This window comes from Triticum urartu, chromosome 1 (genome assembly GCF_003073215.2).
Source record: "Triticum urartu cultivar G1812 chromosome 1, Tu2.1, whole genome shotgun sequence".
Lineage (NCBI taxonomy): Eukaryota > Viridiplantae > Streptophyta > Magnoliopsida > Poales > Poaceae > Triticum > Triticum urartu.
In genome coordinates this window covers 447764727-447781955 of record NC_053022.1, presented here as the reverse complement: position 1 = coordinate 447781955, position 17229 = coordinate 447764727, and positions in this window count along the sequence as shown.

Here is a 17229-nt window from a genome sequence, read left to right as displayed (position 1 = left end):
GGCAGTACCCTACTGCCACTACATCAGGCAAGCAACCCATTGATCATTCCGATACAAACCCATGTTCTCGCTTCTACTCTTGTTTACTGCATTAAGACAACGCGATTCAAACTGCTGTGTGCTACGATAGTTGGACCCTTATCCTCTGCATGACCTGTCATTGCCACAGTAACTAGATGAAACCCACTAGCATGTGTAGGAGTTGATTGAGCCATGTATGTGATTCCTACCTTGCTATGCCTGCTATGCTTAGAGTTGTGTCAGGTCTGGTTCATCTAGGTGATGGGCTAGAGTGAAATGATTATGTTGGTAATGTGAGGGATGTGTTGAACATGTTTTGGTAAAGGTATCGATGAGAGGCCATGTAGGAGTACATGGTGGGTTGTTTCATTGAGGCCGTCCGTAAGAACTGAGATCTGTATGCGTGATTTAAGATTCAGCTACTACCACACATTGGGCCCTGAAATATGACCCCGCTCGACTTAGTAACCCCTCTCACCATCTGTCCAGGAGTTGCAACTAGTTTCTTGTGTTTGTAGGTTATGTGTTGGCGGCCGTGCGTAGCGCTGACCCTAGGGGTGGGCTATGATGCGGTAGATACACTGTGGCCGGGTATGCCGGGCGCCTGTTGGCGTCTCGGGACCCTGTACACATCGTTTGGGGCCATTGAGGACACCCCGGTCGGATGGAACCTGAATAGGCGATAAACCTGGACTAGAGACTTGTGCGATTAGTCAGGTCGTGGTCTACACCCACGTCGGTTTTCGCTTGAAGTCTGCCGAGCACATGTCGTGTGCAGACGCTAAGTGGTGTAAACATGTGTGATGAAGTACACCCCTCAGGGTATAAAACGCGTCCACGGGAAAGGACTACTTGGTTGCCTATACAGTTCATAGACAAGTTAATGGATACTACTAAAAGACTCAAGATAAGTGTGAGTACCGAGGATGGCCCTCTCGTAGGATGATGAGGGAGGATCCACGGTGGAGTATTGTGTTGGTGAGTAGTGGACTCGTGTGCGAAAACTATTTTACTAGTGCAGTCTCGTAGGATAGCTTAGCCAAGAGTCAAAGCTGGCTTGTTGCAATAACTCCACCACCTTCTTGAGAATGAGCATGTATAGTAGGTTCTGATGTAAGACTTGCTGAGTACCTTTGTACTCATGTTTGCTTAATTACTGTTTTCAGACAACAACACCGCCCCCTCCGATGGGTTCTACGTAGACCTTGATGTCGACGAGTGACTAGCCACCCAGGTGGTGATCCTGGCCATGGAGGGCCCTATGTAGATTAGACAGGCTTCGAGAAGCCTTCTTTCTTTCTAGTGTCTGTACTCAGACTAGTTGCTTAGCCTTTTTAAATAAAGTACTTGAGTTGTAGAGTTTTGTTGTGATGCCATGTTGTATGTACTCATATCGGGCATATTGTGTGTATGATTGAAATGCTTGGTATGAGTGGGATCCGACAATCTAGTTGTTTATCCTTGGCAGCCTTTCTTATGGGGGAATGTAGTCTAGTGTTCCTCAAACCATAGTAGTCCGCTACAGCCCGGTTCACCGGAGTCCTGCTAGCCCAGCACTACTGCTCAGGACACTTGACTGGCCGGCATGTGTTTCACTTCGTTCCTATGTCTGTCCCTTCGGGGAAATGCCACGCGGTGACATCCGGAGTCCTGCCTAGCCTGCTACAGCCCGGGTTCCCCGGAGTCCTGTTAGCCCAGTGCTACAGCCCGGATTCACTCGCTAATGACCGACATGCTCGATGTGATTCATGTATGCCTGTCTCCATAGGTCTACTCTGCTTTGGGTTCACGACTAGCCATGTCGGCCCGGGTTCTCTGTCATATGGATGCTAGCGACACTATCATATACGTGAGCCAAAAGGCGCAAACGGTCCCGGGCCATGGTAAGGCGACATCCGTGGGGATACCGTGCGTGAGGCCGCAATGTGATATGAGGTGTTACCGGCTAGATCGATGTGACTTGGAATCGGGGTCCTGACAGCGTTGGCATCAGAGCCGGACTGCCTGTAGGTTCATTGAGCCAAACTGGTCGATGTCGAGTCTAGAAATGCTTTAGTTATATGTAGGGGAATTGATTGTGGGAGGGAACGTAAGGCTCTTTTACTCCTTTACCTTATGCCCTCTGATCTAAGTCATTCTCTTCTCATTCAACGTGGGTTAAGGACTAGGCTCTCTTCTTTTGTCAGGTTCACGTGTTACTAATCCGTAGTAGCTTATAGGATTGTTGTTACAAGCCTCAGTACAGTTTCTACTACTTTTAGTATGTTGCCAGTTGAATCAGAACCCTGATATGATGTTGTTGAGTGGTATTTCAAACTATTGTGGATGTCTCAAATCTTTTTCTGAGCATTTACAACTGTTATGCTGTCAAATTTTCCCTAGAAATTCTAATGTCTTTGCATTGTGGTTGTGCTTTCAGATGGCCATTCATGCTCAAAACCAAGTGGTTCGCCTGACCCGGTGCCTCGATGTGCCCGGTCATACTGCTATGTTAGTCCGGGTAATGATCGAGACGGGTTACCGTTGGTATCCCGAATACACTGTCGAAGAGCAATTCTAAGACTTTAATCAAAGCCAATATTTCTGCACCGTCAGGATATTTCCTTCTTATCCTGGATCTACCGAGCCCCTCCACTATTCGTATGGACTCGGGGTTACTGTTGAGATGGCTGTGCAGGATGCTGCCTATTCCATGATGACCATCATGCGAGTCCAGACTGGCCTGCTTCGGAACACCAACTTCCGTTATATGCCAGCTTCACTCCCAGGAGTGCAAGGGTATCTCCAGGCTATCTATGCTGACCCCACTCAGGAGGACTCACTAACTCGTACCACTGCCGAGATGCTCGAGGAGAAGGACCGAGAGAATTGGGCCTTGAGACTGGAGCTTTTCAACACCCGTGCTGATCATTGGGCCACTTTGACTCGGTTTGCACCGGCTGTGCAAGCTGGATGTATGGATACGAGGGATCTGTATCCTGTGAGATCTGCTCTGCCAGACATGGTGGATTGGCGTGATATGGGAGGCATCACCACACCCCGTGGTCCCCGCAGGCCACCGTTTGTTGGTCCAAGACCTCATCCTAGCCCCTTTGGTCCACAAGCTCCCCAGGACCGTCTGTTCCCGGATGATCACGTTGAACTTCCAGGCTATGGAGGTGACTTCTATGATGACTACTACGGAGCTGTCTGAGTTAGTAGTAGTATCACTAGTATTGTAATAGTTGTATCTCCACTTTCCTGCGTGATTTGTGGAATATGACTTTGTGTGTAATCAATTCCAGAGGTGTAGACAAATAATGTATAGGAGCTTGGAATGCCTCCAATGAGATGTAACGTCTTTCATCATAGTTGTACTGTAGCCTGGGCTTGTACTAAACTATGTATGGTGTGTATTACCGTTGGTATATATATGGCAGTTCTATATTACCATGACATACGGATGAACATCTCTGCATTCCGTGTTATCCATTACATTCTGCACTTCCTTGCTAAGTTTGTGCCATCCTTATCTAAACTGTTGTCTTGTTTTCTCCTAGGATGGTCAACACCCGCAGCAACCCTGCTGCCCCGGAGCAGGGGGAAGCCAGTGCCGCTATGGGTGAAAATCTGCCTCACCCGCCTTCTCTGGCCGAAGTGATGCTGGAGGCGGAAAGAAACAAGCGTGAGACTAACCGCTTACTGGAGCAGATTGAGCAGAACACTACACGCCATCAGCGAAATGACTTGGTGTCAATCAATGACTTTATCAAGCTGTACCCACCAAAGTTTAACCATTCCGTCGAGCCCCTCGACGTGGATGACTGGCTTCCCAGCATCACCCACAAGCTACGTTCTGCCAACGTAGCCGAAGTTGATAAGGTTACTTATGCTGCCTATCACCTCGAAGGCCCTGCTAGCCTTTGGTGGGAAAATTTTGAAGCTATGCGCCCGGTCGGCAAAATCACTACTTGGGCTGAATTCAGTGAGGCTTTCCGTGAGCATCACATCTCGGAAGGTCTCATAGATTGCAAGAGGGAAGAGTTCTGCAATTTCACCCAAGGAAGACTGACTGTGGATGCATATAGTCATGAATTTGGGAATCTGGCACGTTATGCTCCTGAAGAAGTATCTACCGACGCTAAGAAGCAGGCAAGGTTCCGCAAGGGACTTAGCCCTGAGCTTCGCCGCGATCTTCGTCTGCACGAGTGCACCTCCTTTGAGAAGTTGGTCAACAAAGCCATCAGTGCTGAGACAGGCCAGTCTGATTATGATGCTTCACGCAAGCACTCCCGTGATTTTGGCTCTTCATCCGGCTCTGGATCTCAGAAGCGTCGGGTGTGGATTCCAAGCACGGCACTGCCACCCAGGTTCATTCCGAGGCCATCCTTTGAGGCGCCTCGTCCCAACCAGCAGTTTGCACCGTCCAAGCCCTATGGTGGCCCCGCTGCTAATGCTGCTCCACGCCCCAATGTTGTGACATGTTTCAAGTGTGGAGAGCCGGGTCATTATAGCCGAGAGTGTCCTCAGAACAATAACCCTAATCAGTCTGGAAAGTCTGTTGGTCGTGGTAAGCCAGCGGGAAAGACAATCTACGCCAAGCCGGTTACCACTGCACATGGCCATGTCAACTATGTTTCAGCCGAGGAGGCTCATGAGGATCCTAACGTCGTCCTTGGTACGCTCCTTGTTAATTGCCATCCGGCATCTGTTCTTTTCGATACTGGAGCATCTCATTCATTCATATCCGAGAACTATGCTCGATTGCATAACACGACATTCTGTGACATGCCCGCTACCATGGAAATTCAAACCCCTGGCTCTAGATGGCAAACTTCTAGAGTAAGCCATGGGAACGAAATTCTTGTCGATAGACTTGTCTTCCTTGAATCCTTAATAGCTCTCAAGTCCTCGGACATAAACATCATCTTGGGTATGGACTGGATGTCAGCTCATTATGCTAAGATTGATTGTGCCACTAGAACCGTTCAACTTACTCACCCATCGGGCAAGACAGTCAATGTCTTAACTCGAGTGGCCAAGCGCCAGCTTTACTCCCTAAATGCCAACCCCCTTCCAGACCTTGAGGATGTTCCGGTAGTCCGAGACTTTCCGGATGTCTTTCCAGAAGAACTGCCAGGTGTTCCACCTGACAGGGATGTCGAGTTTGTGATAGACCTTGTTCCAGGAACCGTTCCAATTTCTAGAAGACCCTATAAGATGGCACCCTTAGAACTAGCCGAGCTTAAGAACCAACTCGATGAGTCCTTGAAAAAGGGTTTCATCCGTCCTAGTTCCTCTCCTTGGGCTTGCCCCGTCCTCTTCGTCAAGAAGAAGGATGGAATGGATCGGATGGTTGTAGATTACCGACCTGTCAACTTGGTCACCATCAAGAACAAGTAGCCGCTTCCCAGGATCAACGATATGTATGATCAGCTCGCTGGATCCTCAGTCTTTTCCAAGATGGATTTGAGGTTGGGCTACCATCAAATCAAAATCAGAAACGGGGACATTCCCAAAATGGCCTTTGTTACTCGTTATGGCCAATACGAGTACACCGTTATGTCCTTCGGTCTAACCAATGCCCCAGCCACCTTCTCTCGGTTAATGAACTCGGTCTTCATGGAGTATTTGGATAAATTCGTCATAGTATACCTCGATGACATACTCATCTACTCCAAGAATGAAGAGGAACATGCCGAACATCTAAGGTTGGTATTGACGAAACTTCGAGAGCATCGCCTTATGCCAAATTCTCCAAGTGTGAATTTTGGTTGCCAGATGTGACCTATCTAGGCCATGTAATCTCTGGTAAGGGTATTGCTGTCAATCCCGAGCAAGTTCAAGCCATCCTTGATTGGACTCCACCTGAGATGGTCAAGCAAGTTCGGAGCTTCCTTGGCTTAGCGAGCTACTGCCGCCGCTTCATCAAGAATTTCTCCAAGGTTGCTAAACCTCTAACTGAACTCCTCAAGAAAGATAAAAAGTTCGAGTGGACTCCACAGTGCGAGTTCAGCTTTCAGGAACTGAAAAGACGCTTGACATCTACTCCCGTACTGGTACCACCAGATTTCTCCAAGGACTTTATTATCTATTGTGACGCCTCGCGACAAGGACTAGGTTGCATACTCATGCAAGATCGTCAGGTAATTGCCTATGCTTCACGGCAATTACACCCACATGAGGAAAACTATCCCACACATGATCTAGAGCTTGCAGCTGTAGTCCATGCACTCAAAACTTGGCGACATTACCTCCTCGGTAATCGTTGCGAGATCTTCACCGATCACCAAAGTTTGAAATATATCTTCACCCAACCGGATTTGAATCTCAGGCAAAGACGTTGGGTCGAGTTGATCTCGGATTATGACTTAGGAATAACTTACACCCCGGGCAAAGCCAATGTCATGGCTGATGCACTAAGTCGTAAGTCCTATTGTAACAACCTGATGTTACAACAAAGTCAACCACTTCTCCATGAGGAATTTCGTAAGCTTAATCTTCACATTGTTCCTCCAGGATTTCTATCCACCCTGGTGGCGAAGCCTAACCTTACGGATCAAATTATAACTGCCCAGAAACATGATAAAGGCATATCCCGGATTAAGGAAAACATCGCTAGCGGAGTTGCTAAATGTTTTTCCATGGATGAGCGAGGTGTTGTCTTCTTCGAGAACCGCTTGGTGGTTCCCAAGAAACAACATTTACGCCAGTTGATTCTTAAGGAAGCTCATGACTCCCCTCTCACCATTCATCCCGGTAGTACCAAGATGTATCAAGACCTACGCCAGAGGTTTTGGTGGACTAGGATGAAGAGAGAAATTGCTCAATACATTGATAGCTGCAACGTCTGTCGTTGTGTTAAAGCAGAGCATCAACGGCCTGCTGGCACCCTTCAACCTTTGGCTATTCCTGAGTGGAAATGGGATAAAATCAGTACGGATTTCATTACTGGGTTTCCCAGGACCAAGAGAGGGAATAATGCCATCTTCGTCGTGATCGACCGTCTGTCCAAAGTAGCCCATTTCCTACCTGTTCGTGAGAGTATCACCGCTAGCCAGCTAGCTGACTTATACATCTCCCGAATAGTGTCTCTTCATGGTGTTCCATTGGAAATTAACTCAGACCGTGGGAGTCTCTTCACCTCTCGATTTTGGGAAAGTTTCCAAAATGCTATGGGAACTCGTCTCTCTTTTAGCACCGCCTTCCATCCTCAATCAAGTGGTCAAGTAGAGCGAGTCAATCAAATTCTAGAAGATATGCTCCGAGCTTCTGTCATCTCATTCGGAATGGGTTGGGAGAAATGCCTTCCATTCGCGGAGTTTGCTTATAACAATAGTTATCAAGCTAGCTTGGGCAAAGCTCCTTTCGAAGTTCTCTATGGACGAAAATGTCGAACGCCTCTTAACTGGTCAGAAACCGGGGAAAGACAACTCTTTGGCCCGGATATGATTCAGGAAGCAGAGGAGCAGGTTCGCGTTATTCATGAGAAATTGAAAACAGCCCAATCTCGTCAAAAGAGCCAATATGATCGTAAACATAAGCTCATGACTTATGAAGTCGGCGAGAAGGCTTACCTTCAGGTTACTCCGTTAAAGGGAACCCATCGTTTCGGTATCAAAGGCAAATTGGCTCCTCGTTACATTGGACCTTTTCGCATTCTTGCCAAACGAGGAGAAGTTGCCTACCAATTGGAACTACCTTCGCATCTTTCCAGAGTTCATGATGTCTTCCACGTTTCGCAACTCAGGCGTTGCTTCGCGGATCCTATCCGGGGAGTGGACCACGAAACGCTTGATCTACAAGATAACCTCTCATATCGGGAATATCCCGTTCGTATCCTTGATCAAGCCGAGCATACCACTCGACGCCATAATATGAAGTTCCTCAAGGTTCAATGGTCACACCATTCCGAAAAGGAAGCCACTTGGGAAAGGGAGGATCGTCTTCGACTCGAGTACCCCACCTTCTTCCCGGAGGATCCTAAATCTCGGGACGAGATTCTTTTGAGTGGGGGTGAGTTGTCACATCCCTGTTTTGAGTCATGCATTAGGATTGGTTGAACATGTGCATCATGTTTAAATTCCCAAAAAACTGAAATGGGGATGACAGAACCCCCGGCACCCCCCTGGAACAACTAGGGTTTACTAAAAACTTTTTCAATGAACCTGAAATGCCCTTCTAAAAGGCCCACCCTTTTTGTTTTGGGTTAAAACCTTTGACAAAAATGGTGCACATTTTTCTAGGACATCTTAAGGTCATTGGATTAATTCTTATAGTATTTGCATTTGGGCATTTAAATGCTATAAAATATTTTAAATGCTCAAATAATCATAAACTAAAATGTTTGCTGTTGGATATATTCTAAGCAGTAGCCATGATTAATTTTATGATTTTTGGAAATGCCCTGGCATTTTTAATAAAGCCGTGAAGTAACAGAAATAATAGAATAAATAAAAAACAGAAAAAGAGAGAGAAAGAAACTAACCTGGCAAGTCACCAGCCGGCCCACCTGGCAGCCCAGCACTGTGCTGGCCCACGCCAGCCAGCTGCTTCTTCCCCGCCAGGCAGGCAGGGAGGTGACGCCGGCGTGCCTGAGCTCGCCACGGCGCCACCTGCTTGCCGCCCGCGCCCCTGGATGTCTGGGCGACCTCCATGTTGTCGCCCCGACCCCCTGGACCCCTCCATTCGTCCCCAACGCCTCTCCCTCGCCGTTCCCCACCATGGCCGACGCCCCTGCCGCCGCACCGTCGTCGTAGCCGCGCCCTCCGTCGTCCTCGCGCCGCACCATTGTGTCCACAAGCTCCGCCGTCGTCGACTACATCGAGCAGGCCAAGCCCTGAGCGCTCACCCGCTCTGGAATCGCCCTGACCCCGTCTTCCCCAACTTCGGCCACCGGAGATCCCCTTCGCCATCCCTGCCGCATCAGCTCGTCCCCGACCTGGCCGACTGCCTCGACGTGACTCCCGTGAGCTCAGCCACCTCCCCATCCTCTCCATTTAACTTCTCGAGCACCGCAGCGACCGCACCAAGCTCGGCCGCACCCACCGCCGCCACCGCATGTCGCCGTCGTGGCCACAGCCACGTTGGGTCGCAACCGAGCACGCCATTGTCTTCAACGCACTCGCAGGAGCCCGTAGCACCCCCGCACGCCCCTCGTCGTGCCTGCTAGCGACTGGTTCGACCTCGCTCGAACTCCGGCAGCCGCAACGCTCGTCGCCGCCGGCGTTTCCGACCACCCCAGCTCCACCCACTGCCACCACTCGACGCGGCTCACTCCCCGCATCACGTAGATGGTCTCCGCCGTCCTTTTGGTCGCCGGAGTGCAAAACCCGCGCTGCTCCACCGCGTCTGGCCTCGCCGGCGGCTAAACGCCGGCGGGTTTGACCCTGTTTGACCCTGTGTGGGCCCAGGTTGACCTCCCCTGAGTCTCTGACACATGGGACCGCCCAGCTAATTAACTTAGATTAGCACTAACCAAAAATTAGTTAGTTAATTAACTTCTGACACGCGGGTCCCACTGGTCAGGTTTGACCTGGACCGGCCCGTTGACCCCTGACGTCACTCTAACGGAATGCTGACGCAGTAAATCCTTTTCTGGATTTATTCTTTAATAGGAAATTCCAGAAAATAGCCAAAACTTCTAAAAATCATAGAAAATCAACCATAGCTCCAAATCAAACAATTTATATATGAAAAATGATCAGAAAAATTCAATCTATCCATCTGTAATGGTTTCATGCATGACAAAACAAGATAACCTTGATGTTTAAGAAAAATAAGATAATGCACTAATAAGGCTATGTTAAATGAACTAACATTTGAATCTGATTCAAATGAGTTCATTCCTTTCTGTTTTAGCTTGCATTAGGCCAAGACACATTCATTTTGCCATGTCATAGCATGCATCATATTGTTGCATATTGTCATGTGTTGATTATGTTCGGTGTGTCTCTTGTGGTAGGTTCTGCCTCCGAGGTTAACCCTGAGTATCCGTCTGAAGGGCAGTACCCTACTGCCACTACATCAGGCAAGCAATCCATTGATCATTCCGATACAAACCCATGTTCTCGCTTCTACTCTTGTTTACTGCATTAAGACAACGCGATTCAAACTGTTGTGTGCTACGGTAGTTGAACCCTTATCCTCTGCATGACCTGTCATTGCCACAGTAACTAGATGAAACCCACTAGCATGTGTAGGAGTTGATTGAGCCATGTATGTGATTCCTACCTTGCTATGCCTGCTATGCTTAGAGTTGTGTCAGGTCTGGTTCATCTGGGTGATGGGCTAGAGTGAAATGATTATGTCGGTAATGTGAGGGATATGTTGAACATGTTTTGGTAAAGGTATCGATGAGAGGCCATGTAGGAGTACATGGTGGGTTGTTTCATTGAGGCCGTCCGTAAGAACTGAGATCTGTATGCGTGATTTAAGATTCAGCTACTACCACACATTGGGCCCTGAAATATGACCCCGCTCGACTTACTGACCCCTCTCGCCATCTGTCCAGGAGTTGCAACTATTTTCTGGTGTTTGTAGGTTATGTGTTGGCGGCCGTGCGTAGCGCTGACCCTAGGGGTGGGCTATGATGCGGTAGATACACTATGGACGGGTATGCCGGGCGCCTGTTTGGCGTCTCAGGACCCTATACACATCGTTTGGGGCCGTTGAGGACACCCCGGCCGGATTTCCTTGCGGATGGAACCTGAATAGGCGATAAACCTGGACTAGAGACTTGTGCGGTTAGTCAGGTCGTGGTCTACACCCACGTCGGTTTTCGCTTGAATTCTGCCGAGCACATGTCGTGTGCAGACGCTAAGTGGTGTAAACATGTGTGATGAAGTACACCCCTGCAGGGTATAAAACTATCCGGATAGCCGTGTCCGCGGTAAAGGACTACTTGGTTGCCTATACAGTTCATAAACAAGTTAATGGATACTACTAAAAGACTCAAGATAAGTGTGAGTACCGAGGATGGCCCTCTCGTAGGATGACGAGGGAGGATCCCCGGTGGAGTATTGTGTTGGTGAGTAGTGGACTCGTGTGCGAAAACTATTTTACTAGTGCAGTCTCGTAGGATAGCTTAGCCAAGAGTCAAAGCTGGCTTGCTGCAATAACTCCACCACCTTCTTGAGAATGAGCATGTATAGTAGGTTCTGATGTAAGACTTGCTGAGTACCTTTGTACTCATGTTTGCTTAATTACTGTTTTCAGACAATAACACCGCCCCCTCCGATGGGTTCTACGTAGACCTTGATGTCGACGAGTGACTAGCCACCCAGGTGGTGATCCTGGCCATGGAGGGCCCTATGTAGATAGACAGGCTTCGAGAAGCCTTCTTTCTTTCTAGTGTCTGTACTCAGACTAGTTGCTTCCGCATGTGCTTGTATGATTGTATGACTTGAGTGTCAAGTCGTGTGACCCCTACCTATATGAATATGTTATGTATGGCTCCTCAGAGCCTTTTTAAATAAAGTACTTGAGTTGTAGAGTTTTGTTGTGATGCCATGTTGTATGTACTCATATCGGGCATATTGTGTGTATGATTGAAATGCTTGGTATGAGTGGGATCCGACAATCTAGTTGTTTATCCTTGGCAGCCTTTCTTATGGGGGAATGTAGTCTAGTGTTCCTCAAACCATAGTAGTCCGCTACAGCCCGGTTCACCGGAGTCCTGCTAGCCCAGCACTACTGCTCAGGACACTTGACTGGCCGGCATGTGTTTCACTTCGTTCCTATGTCTGTCCCTTCGGGGAAATGCCACGCGGTGACATCCGGAGTCCTGCCTAGCCTGCTACATCCCGGGTTCCCCGGAGTCCTGTTAGCCCAGTGTTACAGCCCGGATTCACTCGCTAATGACCGACATGCTCGATGTGATTCATGTATGCCTGTCTCCATAGGTCTGCTCCGCTTTGGGTTCATGACTAGCCATGTCGGCCCGGGTTCTCTGTCATATGGATGCTAGCGACACTATCATATACGTGAGCCAAAAGGCGCAAACGGTCCCGGGCCATGGTCAGGCGACATCCGTGGGGATATCGTGCGTGAGGCCGCAATGTGATATGAGGTGTTGCCGGCTAGATCGATGTGACTTGGAATCGGGGTCCTGACAGGTTGAGTTGACAACTCAACTGCTAATACTTGAGAATATTCTTTGGCTCCCCTTGTGTCGAATCAATAAATTCGGGTTGAATAATCTACCCTCGAAAGCTGTTGCGATCCCCTATACTTGTGGGTTATCAAGACTAATTTCTGGCGCCGTTGCCGGGAAGCATAGCTCTATTCTTTGAGTCACTTGGGATTTATATCTGCTGGACACTATGAAGAACTTGAGAGATCCAAAAACCAATATCTATCCCTCAACTACGAGGGGAGGTAAGGAACTGCCATCTAGCTCTGCACTTGATTCACCTTCTGTTATGAGTAAGTTTGCGACACCTACACCTGCTTCTGCTATTCGTTCTGATATGTCGCATGTTATTGATGATGCCACTTCTGCTATGCATGATACTTATGATGAAACTGCTTCTATGCCTGATACTACTGTGTCCCTTAGTGAATTTCTTGATGAAAAAATTTCTAGGGCTATAGAAAAAGACATTATTGAATCTGAATACGATGATGATAATAATGATGAAAATATGCCTGTTATCCCTGAGGGCTATCTTTTTGATATGGAATCTTCTGCCGCTATTTTAGCTTGCAAAGATAGATATGAGCTTAAGAGGTTATTAATTAAATGGAACAAAGAATCACTTTGAGATAAGATGAAACCTGACCCTGCTTTTGCTACTTCACCTATTTGTGTTCTTGATAAGGATTATGAATTCTCTGTTGATCCTGATATAATTACTTTGGTTGAATCTGATCTGTTTTATGGCTACGAATCTGAAACTTTTGTGGCACATCTTACTAAGTTAAATGATATAGTTGCCCTGTTCACTAATGATGAGAGATTGCGTTACTTTTATATACTCAAAATATTTCCGTTCTCATTAAAGGGTGATGCTAAGATATGGTTTAATTCTCTTGATCCTGGTTGTGTGCGTAGTCCCCAGGATATGATTTGTTACTTCTCTGCTAAATATTTCTCTGCTCATAAGAAACAAGCTGCTTTGAGGGAAATATACAACTTCGTGCAAATTAAAGAAGAGAGTCTCCCACAAGCTTGGGGGAGGCTTCTCAAGCTACTTAATGCTTTGCATGATCATCCTCTTAAGAAACCCGAAATACTTGATATCTTTTATAATGGACTAACTGATGCTTCCAGAGATTACCTGGATAGTTGTGCTGGTTCTTTTTTCAGGGAAAGAACGCCGGATGAAGCTGAAATTCTATTGAATAATATGTTGACAAATGTAAATAATTGGGCACCTCCTGAGCCAGCTCCTGCTCCAACTACTGAGCCTATTCCTAAACCAACTCTGAAGAAGAGAGGTGTTCTATTTCTCAGTCCCGAAGATATGCAAGAGGCAAAGAAATCTATGAAAGAAAAAGGTATTAAAGCTGAATACGTTAAGAATTTACCTCCAATTGAAGAAATACATGGTCTTAATATACCGCCTGTTGAAGAAACATATGATCTCAATTCTTTATTTACTGAAGAACCTCCTGATCCCGATATCCCGACACAGGTAGTAAAGGTAAATTCTCTCTATAGATATGATAAAGCTGAAGTCCCTCCTACTAAAATTACTAGTCAGTGCTTGGATGATTTTGATAACTTTATGTTTAAGCAAGACGACTTCAATGCTTATTTTGGTAGACAATTAAAAGAAAATGCTTATATGATTAGACGCTTGGGTGATTATATGGCTGATATTAAAGGTGAACTTAAACTTGTTAGCAAACATGCTTCTATGGTTACCACTCAAGTAGAACAAGTACTTAAGGCTCAAAAAGAAGTGCTTGATGAAAGGAATAGTAAGAAAAATGATTATGTTGTTAGAGTGGCTACTAGAACTGGTAGAATGACTCAGGAACCTTTGTATCCTGAAGGCCACCCTAAGAGAATCAAGCAAGATTCTCAAAGAAATAATATTGATGTTCCTAGTTCTTCTAAAAAGAAGAAGAAGAAAAATGATAGAACTGTGCAAACTTCTAGTGAACCTATTGCTGAACCACCTGATAATCCAAATGATATCTCTATGTCTGATGCTGAAACACAATCTGGTAATGAACATGAACCTAATGAAAATATTAATGATGATGTTCATGATGATGCTCAACCTAGTAATGATAATGATGTAGAAATTGAACCTGCTGTTGATCTTGATAACCCACAATCAAAGAATCAACATTATGATAAAAGAGACTTTGTTGCTAGGAAACATGGTAAAGAAAGGGAACCTTGGGTTCAGAAACCCATGCCTTTTCCTCCGAAACCATCCAAGAAAAAGGATGATGAGGATTTTGAGCGCTTTGCTGAAATGATTAGGCCTATCTTTTTGCGTATGTGATTAACTGATGTGCTCAAAACAAATCCTTATGCTAAATATATGAAGGATATCATTACTAATAAAAGAAAGATACCGGAAGCTGAAATTTCCACCATGCTTGCTAATTATACTTTTAAGGGTGGAATACCAAAGAAACTCGGAGACCCCGGAGTACCTACTATACCTTGCTCCATTAAAAGAAATTATATTAAAAGTGCTTTATGTGATCTTGGAGCCGGTGTTAGTGTTATGCATCTCTCTTTATATCGTAGACTTGACTTGAATAAGCTGACACATACTGAAATATCTTTGCAAATCGCTGATAAATCAACTGTTATACCTGTCGGTATCTGTGAGGATGTGCCTGTTGTGGTTGCAAACGTTACTATTAAAGGACTTTGTTATACTTGATATTCCCGAGGATGATAGTATGTCTATTATTCTTGGAAGACCTTTTCTTAATACTGCAGGGGCTGTTATTGATTGCAACAAAGGCAATGTCACTTTTCATGTTAATAGTAATGAGCATATGGTACACTTTCCGAGGAAACAACCTCAAGTTCATAGTATCAACTCTATTGGAAAAATTCCATCGATTATATTTGGAGGTTTTGAATTTCCTCTTCCTACTGTCAAAAAGAAATATGATATACTTATTATTGGGGATGTGCATATCCCCGTTGAGGTAACCTAGTGTTATTTGAAATTTCTCTAGTTTCATGATTATCGGAATGAATTTGTTAACAAGACTTGATCAACCTTGTTAGTGGATTCTTTTTGATGAGCATGAGACGGATGAAACTAGAAGCACAAACTTCTGTACCCCACTTTTACTTTCTGTTATTGATATTAAATAAAGTAAAAACAGTATTTTCTGTCTGTTTCCTGACTTATCCGTGCAATATAAAAATATCCCGAAAATAAAAGTCCTCAGAATGACATGCCAATTTAATATGATTTTTTCGGGAATATTTGAGGATTTACTGTGCAAAAATTACCGCGGGAGGAGCTGCCACCTGGCCACGAGGGTGGTGGGCGCCCCCCCCTATAGGGCACGCCTCCTACCTTGTGGGCCCATGGTGGCCCTCCTCCACTTATCCCAGCACCCATCTTCTTCCTCTATCTCACACAAACCCGAAAAACCAACTCAAGCACGAGTTCCAGCCACTTTTGTTGTGATTTTCGATCTCCTTGCTCAAAGCACCTCTCGCAAAACTGCTTGGGGAGATTGTTCCTTGGTATGTGACTCCTCCATTGGTCCAATTAGTTTTTGTTCTAGTGCTTTATTCTTTGCAAATTTGTGCTGCATAGCTGACCATGTTCTTGAGCTTGCATGTCAAATTTATATGGTCCCAAGTAGTTCTAATGCTTGATTTAGGCCCTAGGCACTTGTAGGAGTAGTTGCTATCAGTTTTATTGAAGTTGGTTCACTTTTATTTGAAGTTACTAAAAATTTCAGATTATTTCAGAAAAATTATGAGGAGATTTTTGAGGGGCTCATCGAGCCAAAGCTCGAAGGAAAAGGCACCGAAGCCTAAGTATAATTTGCCGCGCACCGCGGAGATTCTGGCGTGTGAATGGCCTTCTGAAGATTTCTTGAGAGCAGCCGGTATCTATGAAGATTTTCATGAATTGGCTCACAATGCAGGCCTCGCCGCTTTCCTCCACGACCAATGCGATCAGTATCTCTTACTCACAAATACTTTTGTGCAAAACTTTCATTTTCATTCTAGGAACTCACCACCTACGGTGGAGTTTCATTTATATGATGAGCATAAGGAGATGTCACTTTATGATTTCTGTCCGATTTGTTTAATCCCTTTTGAGGGGAAGACAGAAGAACCACATCATGATGATGTGGCTGGGTTATTGATACTATCACTGTAGGAGAAACTAGAAAGGTTTCCGATGCATGAATCACTAGCATACATTTTCCTGTTTTACGCTACTTTGCATTATTTGCTAGCCGTTGTTTAATTGGACGCGGAAACAGTGGAAACCTTAGTATCCCTGATATAATTATTCTGCACCACGGTTTATACAATGATAACACTTTTAGTATGGGCGGTATTATTGCTAGACGGTTAAGTATGAACCGTACTAAGGGTCCCATCTTTGGAGGCGTCTATGCCACACGCCTAGCTGCACATTTTAACATACCTATTAGGCATGCTGAGAAGGAAGAAAAGGTGTTGCCCCGTGTTTATCTAGATCATAAAAGTATGGTGGCACATGATTTTATTGTTAAGAATAGGGCAGGAGAGCTTAAATATCAATTGTTCTTTAATAAACATCATCCTGAGACTATTATCCTGCCTGCTCCTTCTTTGTTTAATTTTGTAGGACCCTACCTCATTACGTGGGCTGTCGTCCAAGCTTACAAGAATCCTGCACCAGCCCCGGAACAGGAACCACAAGATGAACCTCCACAACAATCTGTTTATTCTTGGGATCCAGAGATGACTGTCAGCCAGTGGTAGTCAGAGTCTTCTTCTTCATCACAGTATGATCCCAACTATTCTTCCTCATCACAGTACGACCCCAACAATTATTATTATGGATATCCGCCAGGCCAGCCGTGGCCATAAACCAACTTAGGCCAAAAGCCTAAGCTTAGGGGAGTACGTATTTCTCACCGACATTACATTTATGTTCACACACACTCATTGCTAGATGCCGGTGCTCATACTTTTTCACTATAATATCCATGCTAGTTTATTTTCTTTTTCCTGCTTTCTTCTTGTGTGTTTGTTAAACCTTAAGAAAAACCAAAAAATTTAGTAGTAGT